We start from the raw sequence: 14,979 nt of genomic DNA, 5'->3' as shown, positions 1-14,979 counted from the left end.
CAATGCCGGCACGGGAAAAAGCCGTCCGGCTTTTTCCCGGCCGGCAAAAGCCGTGTAGTGTGTTTCAGCCCTTAGCCCCCTGTTGCACGAAGCCCCGCCCCCGGATCGCGCAAAGCTCCGCCCACTGGACATTATGCCGTCGACTCGTGTGTGTCCCCTCCCTGGGTGGGTCAACTGAAGTCATGCAGATTCAGCCGCAACTCGTGTCCTTGCAGACATTGAATATGCTGCCAAATAGTGAATGCAGGTGTTCTGCAGCTGCTGTTTCCATCCAGGTACAAAGGAGCACTGAGCTGTATAATGACTAGGGGTAAGGGCTGGCAGCGCAGCTATGAGTGTATCACTCGCACTCACTATGCCCAGGACAGCACAGCACACTAAGCAGGCCTGACTTCCTCACACTGCCACCTTTGTGTTTTCACCAGAAATCATTATTGAAAGTTACAGTATATATGCTTATTCTGTGACATTATTGGCCTATTGCTGTTTTACAGTTTTGCTGGGTTTTATATATATATATATATATATATATATATATATATTCAATACAATGCAAACAAATGTCCATAGTGCTTATACGTTATGGGGCTGGGGGTGATTCAGACCTCTTCGCTGGGCTGCTAATTTTGCTGTCCTGCAATCAGATAGTCGCCACCTCCAGGAGGAGTGTAAATTCGCTGTCTAAGTGTGCGATTCCATGTGTATGCCGAGCTGCAAAAATCCACTTTGTGCAGTCTCTGCGCAGCCCAGGACTTGCTCCTACAGTGCGATGAGAACAGGCTGATCGTGACGGAGCTGACGTCACACACCGGCCCTGAAAACGCTTGGACATGCCTGCGTTTTCCCTGACACTCCCAGTAAATGGTCAGTTGCCACCCACAAACGGCTTCCTCCTGTCAATCACCTTGCGAACGCTCGTGCGAATGGATTTTTTGCACCATCCCATCTCTGACCTGCGATGCCCGTTGTTGCTGTCCGACGCGCGTGCGCATTGCGGTGTATATCCATGCGCAGTTACTACCTGATCAGGTCTGAAACACCCCCTATGTTTTAGCTGTTGGTTACAGATCTTCCCTTATGCCCTCACATTATAACAACAGCACTGACCATTCCAATAAATTTCCCTTGCACTGGTCACGAGTACCACTACTGTATTCTCTCCCTACCATTTGTTTTCAAGTCTGTCCTTGTTTGTACCTGTTTTAAATGTGCTGTGTTTTCCCCACCATCTTATTTAAATGAAGACAGGCTATACCATGTGGAATAGTATGAATACAAGGCTCTATTGTGCAGTGTAATGTGAATTACGGACACTACTTTGTAATGTGAATTGGTACTATTCTCTGACCACGCTTCTTCCCCACAAGGTCACATCCCTATATGAAATATGGAGGGGAGCACCAATGATCTTTCTGGCTCAGGGCACCAAAATGTCTAGTTACGGCTCTGATGGTCACTGATGCTCTCTGTGATATACGGTGGCCAATTTAACTAGTATAGTACTAGTACTTGCTCCACCACATTACCTGTTCTGTTAGCGCATCTCAGTTTAAAATAGTATATGTATATGTGTGTGTATATATATATATATATATATATATATAGTGTAAAGACTTTATTGAGATAGTTTTTATCATCTTAAATATATTTTATTTAAAGATACGATCACATATTGACAATTGTTTGGGCCAGCGCACATGCACAGCATTTGTTCTGCACGTGCATGGACATGGCTATGCATTCGCATTGCATTGATGCGAACGACTCTGCCTGACTGACAGGCAGAGACGTTCGCGTGGAGGCTGGGAGTGTTGCATCAGAAACGGGCAGGTTCGGCTCAGCTGTGTGATGTCACGCGCAGCCACTGTGACGGGGAACATGGCTGCTGAGGCAGGGGGCGTCCCTTGTTCGGCGATGCGATCACAGTTGAATACATCAGGAGGACAAAATTTATCGAAATTGAGTCTTAAATCCCTGGCAACAGATTGACTGTTCCCCCGAGTAATATACACTGCTCAAAAAAATAACCGATGTGATGACCCCTTAGGTACCCGGAGAGTAACTCTTAACACAAAGAGTAAACACGCAGCTGTAGTTAAGAATCACTCTGTTTATTGTAAAAATTACAGCGTACTATATAGATAAGAAACATGGGTGTATACAATATGTGCAAGCATATGATTGGATAAATAAAAGTAGCATACGACATTACATGCAGGATATCATACAGCATGAGGACATCATGAGCTCTATGTCCATATAGGGGCTTCCGTACACGGACAGGAGTACGTGTCGAAGCTAAGGCATAGTATCAGTGTGGGATAACTTTGCAAGGTCATAACCACAATAGAAAACATCGAGACATTCTTGTCTTTGTAGCAATACAGCAAGAGAAGAACATAGACCCTTTAACCCTTCAATCCCCTCTTAGAATCACAAATTTATATTATGTGATTCTTACAATGGGATTTCTTTAATCGATAAGTGGCTAAGTATTGGGCGTAGGCCTTAGGGGAATCATCACGTAAAGTGGTGATGTCTTCGTACATAAGTGCGTTGTCGATACCTTTGGAAGTGAGCTTTCTGCAACAGGGTATTACGCAGTATACAACAACACAGATGAGAATAAAGGCAATTAGTATGAAGATTCCTAACTGAACGAGGGCTTGTTTCCAATTTTCAAACCAGCCAAAGTATTGGCTCCAGGGGTTGTCAATACCAGAATTTCTTTTAAGTTCAATGGATAAGTTTTCCAGTTTGTTTATGGCCAAGGTGACTTTGCCATTAGGGCCAGTATTGTCAGGTATGTAGGTACAACATCCTTCTACCTTCCCAATATAGACACAGGTGCCCCCTTTCTCTGCTAGTAGCATATCAAGGGCCATGCGGTTTTGGAATGTCATTTGGGAAGTGGCTACCAATTGTTCAGCTATGCCTTTAAGAGCATCCTTTGTGTCATTTATAAATCTCTGCTGATTATAATAAATGTAATTAATCCAAGCAACATTTTTATTCACAGTAATTATGGGTATTAACGATTCAAACCCAGCTGCCACTTGGTCCCTGGCTTTAAACTCATTTGGTACACCCCTAGGTACCCCAATAGTATCTATATATACATGTGGATCAAAACTGCCCCCTGGGCTTTCCCTCTTTCTTCTCCTGGGGGTTACAACGGGAGAGGGAGGCTGCTCCTCTCCTGGGATGATATGGAGGGGCATGATCACCTTAGCCAGGGCACATTCTCCTTGCCAAGTAGTATCTAATTTTGTTCTTAATTTCATATCCCCACAGATATAGTAGATGTCACCTAAGGATTTGGTTTGATTCACCAGGACAGTAGTCCTTTTAGATGTACAGTAACCTGGGGGGAAGGTTTTCAAGTCCCTGGCGCTGGAAGTGTTAGAGACATAACAGGTGTAATTCCCTGGATATATGGTTATGGTATTACCTGGATTGGGGTCTTTTGATAGGATAGGATATTCCTTTTTCCACATTTCACATTGACTGTCATTGGTTTTGGTGCCGTTGTAAAGGCTGAAAAAACAACTTTCCTGCTCTAGGGGTATATTAAGGGGCACTGTGCCTAGGTGAGGCCTAGATCTGCCACAAACATAGCAGTTACTTTTATTATGTTTATTGGCGCTATATTTCATCCATTCTAACCAGAAATTGATGTCAGAGAAACCAGTTTCAATAGCTAGGATGTCTTCAAAGGTGGGATTGTTAATGGCTATCATATCCTTGAAGGTAGCTATATGAGGCCTTAGGGGTTTACCTTGGGGGATAGCCTTAGACTGATACGCTGGATTGTTAAACATGTCCCATAAAGGAAAGCTTTGCCTTTCGCTATAGTATCCTGTTCCCCACCATATTCCAACTACATAGGTACCATTATCTGCTCTGCTGGGGCGTTCTATGTTTAATCTGAACCTATATGCACTTGGGCCCTCGTCCATCTTAAAGATAGACATTCTAGAGAGTAGAGGTATTCCACCAGGTTGGCTCCATCTATTTAAGGCATCTGATGGTCTGTACCCCCAGTCAATTCCTGTGTTCCACCCCACAGATCCCCAGGAATCACAGTTGTATCCCCATCATGAATCAGTAACACAAATATAAACTGTCTCAGATATTCCTGATTTTCTTTTTTTGTGTATAGAGTGTTTTGCTTCAGCAAGCTTGGAGAACATAAAGTAATCTAAGACATAGGTGGCTACGTGTGTGTTGGAGGAGTTATACCATAAGGTGGTCACCCCTTCCTTTTGTGAGATGTCAACCTCAGTTCTACAGGGAAGTGTTAGGACTGTGATGAGGGTTAGGATAACACATGCCCAGCGGGGTCCGTGGTTCACAATCATCTTCTCCATGTGTGAGGTCATCTTGGTTGGAGGTCAGGGCTGTCTGCCCCCGTTAGTACCTCTCCTCGTTGGAGGTCAGGGCTGTCTGCCCCCGTTAGTACCTCTCCTGGACTTGCTTCGCGGTTTGGGCTGGGTATCTTCTTTACTCGGGATGCATGGATCCAGGTGGGCCCCTCCTCAGTAAGGACAGCTGTTCTGGTCACTGCTACAACTTCTGTCTCTGGACCATAGGCAAAATCTCCTGGACCTTTGTTCCTGGGGAGCACTTTCACAATGACCTTGTCTCCGACCTGGAAAGGATGTGCTGGTTCCTGTGGGTTAGAAGGATTTTTACAAGCAACCTTATGTTCAATCTCATCTAGTTTTGTTATGAGGGACCTGACGTATTCTTCCCTTATGAGCTCTAAGTCTCCTTCCTGTACTAGTATGATAGGGAGGGCTTGCTTGAGGTATACATGGTTTCCCCTCTTTGCAGATTAATCCTGTTTTAGGATTCTTCTGCATTATTGGAAACAACCAATCAGCTAAATCTTTGGGGGAGGCAGAAACTTGGAGTTCAGTAAATAGATACTGATCATCTATCATGGGTGGGGTTATGACGGCCATGGCTTGGTATGTGGAGTCATTTGGTCTAGCACAAGAGCCGTCAACAGAAACATGGTCAGAGCCAGGAACAGGTATGGGGGACATGTCCAGTCTGGGAGATGTCTCAGTCTCTATGGTCAGACAGCAGTCATGGTCGTCGGGCAAGTCATCTTGGGGACCTTTGAGACCAAGAAGAGCGTTTAGAATAGGGGCAGGACCTGAAGTTGTATTAGCATACTTGATGGTGAGGGAGGGATTTCCCAGCAATTGTACTTCATAGCCACTAAGGCGTTGGGCAGACATGTGTTGTGTATGTAATCCTTTAAGAATGGCCAAAACATCATGGGTTGTGTGAAGTACAGTGGTGTGTCCTAGGGTGAGTGTAGTTGCCATTTCAGCTACCATTGCACAGGCCGCTAGTGCCCGAAGACAGGCAGGCATACCTTGGACCGACACAGGCATTACTTTGGAAAAGAATGCCACGGGGCGCAGCTTGCCTCCATGAAATTGAGTCAGTACCCCCGCCATGGTTTTACAGTTGTCCCTTGCATATAAATGAAACGGCAGTACATAGTTTGGGAGGCCCAGTGCCGGACTTTTTACCAACATACATTTTAGACTTTCATATGCAGTTAACATTTCTTGTGACCATTGAATCTGTTTAGGTTTGTCATTGAGAGTGGCTTGTCTCAAGATATTGTCATAGTAGGAACAATCAGATATCCACTGTCTGCAATAATTCATGCCCAGAAAGGATAGCATTTCCTTCTGAGTAGTTGGGGTGACCAGGCCCAATACAGACTGAATGCGTTGTGGACTGATTTTCCTTTCTCCCTCTGTGAGTACAAAACCCAAATAATCGACATGCTTTTTACACCATTGCATTTTTGTTTTAGACACATTCACAGAGCCAGTTTAACAGTGATATACCATCCTCTCGGCAGGCCTCCTCCGTTTGACTACAGAGAAGCAGATCATCTGCATACTGTAGCAGGACAGAACCATAGGGGGGGTGCCAGGGAACTGCTTGCCCTCAAAAGAAAAAGCAAAAAGTAATTGTGTCTGAGGGTCCACTGGTATGCTGAAAAATGCATTTTTTAAATCAATTACTGAGAAAAATGCAGCGTGTACAGGGATGGCTGAGATGAGTGAGTTTACATCAGGTACAATAGGTGCAATGGGAACAATTAGCTGATTAATTGCCCTAAGATCTTGTACAAACCTTATAGTCCCATCTGATTTAGCTACAGGGTTAACTGGTGTGCAGTATGGGGATACTACATGTTTGAGAATGCCTTGCTTTAAGAATTGCTCTACCATGGGCTTTAGACCATCCATTTTTTCTTTAGACAATGGATATTGTTTCTGGTAAACGGGGTGTACATCAGGTTTCAGTGTGGCCTTGTAGGGGGTACAAGATATCAGTCCTGTGTCGAAGGGACCTTCTGCCCACACAAGGGGGTCTATTGTATCTAGTTCAGTGGTCTCAGTGAGCACGGGGAAGTGTGGTGAGGTTATGTACATACCCCCACCAGTAGGGGTGATGGTTATCTGTAGTTCAGTAAGGAGGTCTCCTCCCAGCAAGTTAACTGGACAGTCAGGTATGACAGTGCATGAGTGAGTCCCTATGTAATGTCCCCGTGGTGTGTCAATAGGGATAGGTACAGTGGAGTAAGCTTTTGTGGGTATCCCATTGATTCTCATTGAAGGAGCGGACTTTCTCAGGGGCCCATGGTACTGGTCCCTGCACAGAACACTGGTGGTGGCCCCGCTGTCAATCAGGAATGGGACACTTGTTCCATTGACACCTAGATTGATCATTGGGGGTTCCTTCCAGTGTTCTGTGAGCTGCATGAAAGTCGGGACACCCTCCTCCGGGCCCCGTCAGCGGGGCTGTCCCTACCAGTCAATCTGGAACCTTGGGGGGTCCCTGGGAACGTTGCTAAGGGGGGGCAGATTCAGTTGATGGCTGCCTAGGTTTGTTAAGGGGGTAGGGGCAGTCCCTAGCCCAGTGTCCATCCTTGCCACAGTTAAAGCAGGATGTATATCGCTTGTTTGGGGGTACAGGGGGACCTCTATTCTGTGGGATGTCCCGCTGGGGGTGGGAGTTCCTAGGCTGCCTCCGGGGGTTTTGGTAACTGTGGGTTGGTACATTAGGAGTAGTTTTTTTTAATGTCAAAACAGCCTGCTGCTTCCTTCTCATATAAATGTTTACTGAATTCCTCAATGTTGTCTGAGGTCCAACTGGAAACACTTTGTTTTACTGTCAAGGTCACAGAAGGCAGCAGGTTGTTTATAAATGTGGAAATAAGTAAGCTGTCAGTATTTACTAGGGTGAGACCTGCTTCCTCTGACCAGCATTTTTTTTAAATCTCTTCCAGAATTCAGTCACATTCTCACTAGGTTTCTGTTTGCAAGCTACTGCTAGGGACGAGCGGGTTTTAAACACTGCGTCCAGATGTTCACTCAGTTCATCCCACTAAATTGTCTAGCCAGGGGTTAACAAGGTAGTAATTTGTAGGGAGACACGAGCAACATATTCCTTGCAGGTCTCTCCCGGGAGGGGAGGGGGGTATTCAGTCTCTTTACTCTGATCTGATCCCATATTACCAATAAGTAACTAACGTGTCTAAACTGAATTAATAACAATTTTTATCATAAAATAAAAAAAAAAACATAGATTGTTCCAAACACAGTGTCATATAGTGCGTGTACACTTACCACCCACGCAATATATTTCTAAAAGAATTCACAAATAACAGGGAAGGGGAACAATAGTCTATGTATGCATTCAGCTGATCTGATCATAGATCATTGGTAACATGTGGGAGTGCATATTTCCTACACAAACTACCGGGAACAGAAAACAACAACAGTACAACAATATGTGACACCAAGTGTACGTACACTTACCACCCGTACAATTAATATCTCTGCAATCGTGGACAATGTTATTTGTTACAAATCAACTTTCAAATGTACTTAAAATCACTGTAAACAACAATGTCCTCTGACACTCAGCGTCCGTGCACTTACCACCCGTTCACTGAGTGTCCTTAATAGAAAAATTACAATATGAGTACTTATAAGACAGACATACAAATATTTAGGTGATCAAATCGAGGAGGCGTTGTTATTTGGACCCCTGGTCCATCTATGGTATCCCGGATACCTGTGCCTTTAAAGATTATATGGACCCCTGGTCCTTCTATGGTATCCCTGATACCTGTTTTTATGACGCCTTAAATACGTGGACCCCTGGTCCTTCTATGGTATCCCTGATACCTGTTTATGACGCCTTAAAAAAAATCCTTTACATAAAACTACGTAACATGAAGTCCCGGACTTAAATATTACCTTGTCACGTGTTCCCGGAACACGGAGTGAGTTCAGATCCAGTAGATGGTCGCAATCCCTTAGCGGACAAGACAGACAACAAAATTCTCTATCTTACCGATCAGGGGACGATCGGCTGGATCCCGGACTGAGCCCTCAGACTGTAAGGATTATATCTCTGAACCACCTCGATGTGATGACCCCTTAGGTACCCGGAGAGTAACTCTTAACACAAAGAGTAAACACGCAGCTGTAGTTAAGAATCACTCTGTTTATTGTAAAAATTACAGCGTACTATATAGATAAGAAACATGGGTGTATACAATATGTGCAAGCATATGATTGGATAAATAAAAGTAGCATACGACATTACATGCAGGATATCATACAGCATGAGGACATCATGAGCTCTATGTCCATATAGGGGCTTCCGTACACGGACAGGAGTACGTGTCGAAGCTAAGGCATAGTATCAGTGTGGGATAACTTTGCAAGGTCATAACCACAATAGAAAACATCGAGACATTCTTGTCTTTGTAGCAATACAGCAAGAGAAGAACATAGACCCTTTAACCCTTCAATGACTGTAAGGATTATATCTCTGAACCACCTCGATTTGATGACCCCTTAGGTACCCGTGAGAGTAACTCTTAACACAAAGAGTAAGCACGCAGCTGTAGTTAAGAATCACTCTGTTTATTGTAAAAATTACAGCGTACTATATAGATAAGAAACATGGGTGTATACAATATGTGCAAGCATATGATTGGATAAATAGAAGTAGCATACGACATTACATGCAGGATATCATACAGCATGAGGACATCATGAGCTCTATGTCCATATAGGGGCTTCCGTACACGGACAGGAGTACGTGTCGAAGCTAAGGCATAGTATCAGTGTGGGATAACTTTGCAAGGTCATAACAACAATAGAAAACATTGAGACATTCTTGTCTTTGTAGCAATACAGCAAGAGAAGAACATAGACCCTTTAACCCTTCAATCCCCTCTTAGAATCACAAATTTATATTATGTGATTCTTACAATGGGATTTCTTTAATCGATAAGTGGTTAAGTATTGGGCGTAGGCCTTAGGGGAATCATCACGTAAAGTGGTGATGTCTTCGTACATAAGTGCGTTGTCGATACCTTTGGAAGTGAGCTTTCTGCAACAGGGTATTACGCAGTATACAACAACACAGATGAGAATCAAGGCAATTAGTATGAAGATTCCTAACTGGACGAGGGCTTGTTTCCAATTTTCAAACCAGCCAAAGTATTGGCTCCAGGGGTTGTCAATACCAGAATTTCTTTTAAGTTCAATGGATAAGTTTTCCAGTTTGTTTATGGCCAAGGTGACTTTGCCATTAGGGCCAGTATTGTCAGGTATGTAGGTACAACATCCTTCTACCTTCCCAATATAGACACAGGTGCCCCCTTTCTCTGCTAGTAGCATATCAAGGGCCATGCGGTTTTGGAATGTCATTTGGGAAGTGGCTACCAATTGTTCAGCTATGCCTTTAAGAGCATCCTTTGTGTCATTTATAAATCTCTGCTGATTATAATAAATGTAATTAATCCAAGCAACATTTTTATTCACAGTAATTATGGGTATTAACGATTCAAACCCAGCTGCCACTTGGTCCCTGGCTTTAAACTCATTTGGTACACCCATAGGTACCCCAATAGTATCTATATATACATGTGGATCAAAACTGCCCCCTGGGCTTTCCCTCTTTCTTCTCCTGGGGGTTACAACGGGAGAGGGAGGCTGCTCCTCTCCTGGGATGATATGGAGGGGCATGATCACCTTAGCCAGGGCACATTCTCCTTGCCAAGTAGTATCTAATTTTGTTCTTAATTTCATATCCCCACAGATATAGTAGATGTCACCTAAGGATTTGGTTTGATTCACCAGGACAGTAGTCCTTTTAGATGTACAGTAACCTGGGGGGAAGGTTTTCAAGTCCCTGGCGCTGGAAGTGTTAGAGACATAACAGGTGTAATTCCCTGGATATATGGTTATGGTATTACCTGGATTGGGGTCTTTTGATAGGATAGGATATTCCTTTTTCCACATTTCACATTGACTGTCATTGGTTTTGGTGCCGTTGTAAAGGCTGAAAAAACAACTTTCCTGCTCTAGGGGTATATTAAGGGGCACTGTGCCTAGGTGAGGCCTAGATCTGCCACAAACATAGCAGTTACTTTTATTATGTTTATTGGCGCTATATTTCATCCATTCTAACCAGAAATTGATGTCAGAGAAACCAGTTTCAATAGCTAGGATGTCTTCAAAGGTGGGATTGTTAATGGCTATCATATCCTTGAAGGTAGCTATATGAGGCCTTAGGGGTTTACCTTGGGGGATAGCCTTAGACTGATACGCTGGATTGTTAAACATGTCCCATAAATGAAAGCTTTGCCTTTCGCTATAGTACCCTGTTCCCCACCATATTCCAACTACATAGGTACCATTATCTGCTCTGCTGGGGCGTTCTATGTTTAATCTGAACCTATATGCACTTGGGCCCTCGTCCATCTTAAAGATAGACATTCTAGAGAGTAGAGGTATTCCACCAGGTTGGCTCCATCTATTTAAGGCATCTGATGGTCTGTACCCCCAGTCAATTCCTGTGTTCCACCCCACAGATCCCCAGGAATCACAGTTGTATCCCCACCATGAATCAGTAACACAAATATAAACTGTCTCAGATATTCCTGATTTTCTTTTTTTGTGTATAGAGTGTTTTGCTTCAGCAAGCTTGGAGAGCATAAAGTAATCTAAGACATAGGTGGCTACGTGTGTGTTGGAGGAGTTATACCATAAGGTGGTCACCCCTTCCTTTTGTGAGATGTCAACCTCAGTTCTACAGGGAAGTGTTAGGACTGTGATGAGGGTTAGGATAACACATGCCCAGCGGGGTCCGTGGTTCACAATCATCTTCTCCATGTGTGAGGTCATCTTGGTTGGAGGTCAGGGCTGTCTGCCCCCGTTAGTACCTCTCCTCGTTGGAGGTCAGGGCTGTCTGCCCCCGTTAGTACCTCTCCTGGACTTGCTTCGCGGTTTGGGCTGGGTATCTTCTTTACTCGGGATGCATGGATCCAGGTGGGCCCCTCCTCAGTAAGGACAGCTGTTCTGGTCACTGCTACAACTTCTGTCTCTGGACCATAGGCAAAATCTCCTGGACCTTTGTTCCTGGGGAGCACTTTCACAATGACCTTGTCTCCGACCTGGAAAGGATGTGCTGGTTCCTGTGGGTTAGAAGGATTTTTACAAGCAACCTTATGTTCAATCTCATCTAGTTTTGTTATGAGGGACCTGACGTATTCTTCCCTTATGAGCTCTAAGTCTCCTTCCTGTACTAGTATGATAGGGAGGGCTTGCTTGAGGTATACATGGTTTCCCCTCTTTGCAGATTAATCCTGTTTTAGGATTCTTCTGCATTATTGGAAACAACCAATCAGCTAAATCTTTGGGGGAGGCAGAAACTTGGAGTTCAGTAAATAGATACTGATCATCTATCATGGGTGGGGTCATGACGGCCATGGCTTGGTATGTGGAGTCATTTGGTCTAGCACAAGAGCCGTCAACAGAAACATGGTCAGAGCCAGGAACAGGTATGGGGGACATGTCCAGTCTGGGAGATGTCTCAGTCTCTATGGTCAGACAGCAGTCATGGTCGTCGGGCAAGTCATCTTGGGGACCTTTGAGACCAAGAAGAGCGTTTAGAATAGGGGCAGGACCTGAAGTTGTATTAGCATACTTGATGGTGAGGGAGGGATTTCCCAGCAATTGTACTTCATAGCCACTAAGGCGTTGGGCAGACATGTGTTGTGTATGTAATCCTTTAAGAATGGCCAAAACATCATGGGTTGTGTGAAGTACAGTGGTGTGTCCTAGGGTGAGTGTAGTTGCCATCTCAGCTACCATTGCACAGGCCGCTAGTGCCCGAAGACAGGCAGGCATACCTTGGACCGACACAGGCATTACTTTGGAAAAGAATGCCATGGGGCGCAGCTTGCCTCCATGAAATTGAGTCAGTACCCCCGCCATGGTTTTACAGTTGTCCCTTGCATATAAATGAAACGGCAGTACATAGTTTGGGAGGCCCAGTGCCGGACTTTTTACCAACATACATTTTAGACTTTCATATGCAGTTAACATTTCTTGTGACCATTGAATCTGTTTAGGTTTGTCATTGAGAGTGGCTTGTCTCAAGATATTGTCATAGTAGGAACAATCAGATATCCACTGTCTGCAATAATTCATGCCCAGAAAGGATAGCATTTCCTTCTGAGTAGTTGGGGTGACCAGGCCCAATACAGACTGAATGCGTTGTGGACTGATTTTCCTTTCTCCCTCTGTGAGTACAAAACCCAAATAATCGACATGCTTTTTACACCATTGCATTTTTGTTTTAGACACATTCACAGAGCCAGTTTAACAGTGATATACCATCCTCTCGGCAGGCCTCCTCCGTTTGACTACAGAGAAGCAGATCATCTGCATACTGTAGCAGGACAGAACCATAGGGGGGGTGCCAGGGAACTGCTTGCCCTCAAAAGAAAAAGCAAAAAGTAATTGTGTCTGAGGGTCCACTGGTATGCTGAAAAATGCATTTTTTAAATCAATTACTGAGAAAAATGCAGCGTGTACAGGGATGGCTGAGATGAGTGAGTTTACATCAGGTACAATAGGTGCAATGGGAACAATTAGCTGATTAATTGCCCTAAGATCTTGTACAAACCTTATAGTCCCATCTGATTTAGCTACAGGGTTAACTGGTGTGCAGTATGGGGATACTACATGTTTGAGAATGCCTTGCTTTAAGAATTGCTCTACCATGGGCTTTAGACCATCCATTTTTTCTTTAGACAATGGATATTGTTTCTGGTAAACGGGGTGTACATCAGGTTTCAGTGTGGCCTTGTAGGGGGTACAAGATATCAGTCCTGTGTCGAAGGGACCTTCTGCCCACACAAGGGGGTCTATTGTATCTAGTTCAGTGGTCTCAGTGAGCACGGGGAAGTGTGGTGAGGTTATGTACATACCCCCACCAGTAGGGGTGATGGTTATCTGTAGTTCAGTAAGGAGGTCTCCTCCCAGCAAGTTAACTGGACAGTCAGGTATGACAGTGAATGAGTGAGTCCCTATGTAATGTCCCCGTGGTGTGTCAATAGGGATAGGTACAGTGGAGTAAGCTTTTGTGGGTATCCCATTGATTCTCATTGAAGGAGCGGACTTTCTCAGGGGCCCATGGTACTGGTCCCTGCACAGAACACTGGTGGTGGCCCCGCTGTCAATCAGGAATGGGACACTTGTTCCATTGACACCTAGATTGATCATTGGGGGTTCCTTCCAGTGTTCTGTGAGCTGCATGAAAGTCGGGACACCCTCCTCCGGGCCCCGTCAGCGGGGCTGTCCCTACCAGTCAATCTGGAACCTTGGGGGGTCCCTGGGAACGTTGCTAAGGGGGGGCAGATTCAGTTGATGGCTGCCTAGGTTTGTTAAGGGGGTAGGGGCAGTCCCTAGCCCAGTGTCCATCCTTGCCACAGTTAAAGCAGGATGTATATCGCTTGTTTGGGGGTACAGGGGGACCTCTATTCTGTGGGATGTCCCGCTGGGGGTGGGAGTTCCTAGGCTGCCTCCGGGGGTTTTGGTAACTGTGGGTTGGTACATTAGGAGTAGTTTTTTTTAATGTCAAAACAGCCTGCTGCTTCCTTCTCATATAAATGTTTACTGAATTCCTCAATGTTGTCTGAGGTCCAACTGGAAACACTTTGTTTTACTGTCAAGGTCACAGAAGGCAGCAGGTTGTTTATAAATGTGGAAATAAGTAAGCTGTCAGTATTTACTAGGGTGAGACCTGCTTCCTCTGACCAGCATTTTTTTTAAATCTCTTCCAGAATTCAGTCACATTCTCACTAGGTTTCTGTTTGCAAGCTACTGCTAGGGACGAGCGGGTTTTAAACACTGCGTCCAGATGTTCACTCAGTTCATCCCACTAAATTGTCTAGCCAGGGGTTAACAAGGTAGTAATTTGTAGGGAGACACGAGCAACATATTCCTTGCAGGTCTCTCCCGGGAGGGGAGGGGGGTATTCAGTCTCTTTACTCTGATCTGATCCCATATTACCAATAAGTAACTAACGTGTCTAAACTGAATTAATAACAATTTTTATCATAAAATAAAAAAAAAACATAGATTGTTCCAAACACAGTGTCATATAGTGCGTGTACACTTACCACCCACGCAATATATTTCTAAAAGAATTCACAAATAACAGGGAAGGGGAACAATAGTCTATGTATGCATTCAGCTGATCTGATCATAGATCATTGGTAACATGTGGGAGTGCATATTTCCTACACAAACTACCGGGAACAGAAAACAACAACAGTACAACAATATGTGACACCAAGTGTACGTACACTTACCACCCGTACAATTAATATCTCTGCAATCGTGGACAATGTTATTTGTTACAAATCAACTTTCAAATGTACTTAAAATCACTGTAAACAACAATGTCCTCTGACACTCAGCGTCCGTGCACTTACCACCCGTTCACTGAGTGTCCTTAATAGAAAAATTACAATATGAGTACTTATAAGACAGACATACAAATATTTAGGTGATCAAATCGAGGAGGCGTTGTTATTTGGACCCCTGGTCCATCTATGGTATCCCG

Source organism: Pseudophryne corroboree, chromosome 5 (assembly GCF_028390025.1).
Source record: "Pseudophryne corroboree isolate aPseCor3 chromosome 5, aPseCor3.hap2, whole genome shotgun sequence".
NCBI classification, from domain to species: Eukaryota; Metazoa; Chordata; class Amphibia; order Anura; family Myobatrachidae; genus Pseudophryne; species Pseudophryne corroboree.
Note: the sequence above shows the minus strand (reverse complement) of the source record.